We start from the raw sequence: 2500 nt of genomic DNA, 5'->3' as shown, positions 1-2500 counted from the left end.
TTTCCAATATGCGACATTCCCGCTGTCCGTATACATGAGCCGCGACCTGTACCACTTACGAGCGAGAGACGCGATCGCGTTGCTCACTGTACGGCGTCCGATACCGAGCCATCAGCATGTCGGTCCCCATGCGCGTTGCACTCGCACTCGCACTCGCAGTCGCAAAAACGTGGGGCAAATATATTACGCGGAAGAGTTATAACAGACCGAGCCCCACTGCATGGGGGGAGTCTTTGTCACTAATGTACACAGATGGAACATTTTGGACTGGAACCAGATTACCCGTACACACGGCGCTGATTAGTAATCAATGCAGAGCCATCAAATTACAGAATATATATACAACTGTCCGTATACATGCTGAAAGAGTGTGCCCACAATGGGAACCACACGTCAGCCAGACACTCTCATCACGCACCACTCTCTGCTTCTAACGGGCGCACATACAATATGTAAGCACCAGCATGGAACAACATCCAGTGCATCCTCTCCGCCACATTACACAATCCACACTATCACAACCAGACCAGGAGGTCCATGCGGAAAATAGAATATCCCCCCCTTTCGACATCCACCATTGCGCAGATAAGGCACCAATACCCACACATGTCCTATACAACGGTGCACCCAACATCACAATAGTACCTCCTGTCACAGCGCACAAACAATGACATGAGTCAAAGACACAGGTCTGACACAAGCATAGAATTGGAGCGCCGCCTCTAATAAGCCAAAGGTGCATCCTGACGTGACAAATCTGATCATGTCACAAGCATTCACTTACTATAATCACTATCAACGAACCTGCTCCCCCCCCTTACACCTTTCCTTACAACAACGTGTAACCTAACCTAACCTAACCTAACCTATGTTGTGCCTTAACCTAACCTATGTTGTGCCTTAACCTAACCTATGTTGTGCCTTAACCTAACCTATGTTGTGCCTTAACCTAACCTATGTTGTGCCTTAACCTAACCTATGTTGTGCCTTAACCTAACCTATGTTGTGCCTTAACCTAACCTATGTTGTACCTTAACCTAACCCATGTTGTACCTTAACCTAACCCATGTTGTACCTTAACCTAACCCATGTTGTACCTTAACCTAACCCATGTTGTACCTTAACCTAACCCATGTTGTACCTTAACCTAACCCACGTTGTGCCTTAACCTAACCCACGTTGTGCCTTAACCTAACCCACGTTGTGCCTTAACCTAACCCACGTTGTGCCTTAACCTAACCCACGTTGTACCTTAACCTAACCCACGTTGTCCCCTAACCTAACCCACGTTGTCCCCTAACGTAACCCACGTTGTCCCCTAACGTAACCCACGTTGTCCCCTAACGTAACCCACGTTGTCGCCTAAACCTGCTCTGTAATTGTTATACGACTCGTTCAATTAGTGTAGTGTTGCCCACCCGCAACCCTCGCAATATAGTTCGCTACTCGCACTGCCCGCTCCCCTGTGTATCGCTTCATGTTAAACACCTTGCAAGTCTTGCTCACTTTCCACATGCTCCTGCTGTACACTGTAATGTGGATGGCAGCAGGACGTACATGCCGCCCCTCCCCACGTCCCCACCTTGCCCCCTGCCTTCGCAAGCTGGTTGGTGAGAACTTTGCATGTTCAATGCCCTTCGCATGCGACGTACTCAGGCTACGTTGTGGTGCGGCCTGTGTCAACTGTCCGCTAATGTCGTACGCGTAAACCACAATCTGTACTGCACATTCGTCCTTATGTACTGAATGATACATCGTGGCACATGTGTGACCGTACAACGACTGCGCCCAAAAACGGCGGACCATACAGTGCAAATATTGTGCACGCAGCTACGTGTCGTCTCCCTATGAGAGCTGGATTGCAGTGTGGTACGCCATAGAGACGTGTGGGAGGAACGGACGCCGTGGATGGCGATCAGCATGAGCTGTCTGTTGATGTATTCGGACCTAGTCGTCTCTCCTCACACACCGTGATGGCATGGTGCACCGCGTTCCATATCTGCGACATGCTACAGAGGCCGGTTGACAGTCGTTCGAGCAATGGACATCGCATACGTACGGGGGCCACCTTCCACGTATTGTCTAGGCGTGCACATTTTGTTGCGTGTATGTGGGCAGACGTAGTGTGGCGTGACACCTGACACAGGCATGCAATAATCGTTGAAGTTGCAAATGGCGATGGACGCCTGCGTTTTCTGGTGAAGTTACGCAAATGAACAAATGGTAACCTGTTGTGGTGCGGTTGTTCTCGCTAGGGGTGAATCGGTGATGGCGACGATAGGTTGAGGTACTAACCGGTTGTTCCAGCGATACCCACCATGCCGACGAAACTGAACGGCATCTGGGTGTGAAGCGATACGCGGCGGTGGCTGGGTGGGACCGTCCCCGGCCGGTGAGGGGGCGCCTCCCGGCGTGCTGGCCGCGCGGTGCGTGGGCGCACGCGCTACAGCCGGCTGGTGGGGGCGGCCAGTGGCAGGCGCGCCGGCCGACGGACGCGGCA

Source organism: Schistocerca piceifrons, unplaced genomic scaffold (genome assembly GCF_021461385.2).
Source record: "Schistocerca piceifrons isolate TAMUIC-IGC-003096 unplaced genomic scaffold, iqSchPice1.1 HiC_scaffold_1278, whole genome shotgun sequence".
In the NCBI taxonomy this organism is placed as follows: domain Eukaryota; kingdom Metazoa; phylum Arthropoda; class Insecta; order Orthoptera; family Acrididae; genus Schistocerca; species Schistocerca piceifrons.
This window is presented reverse-complemented; position numbering follows the sequence as displayed.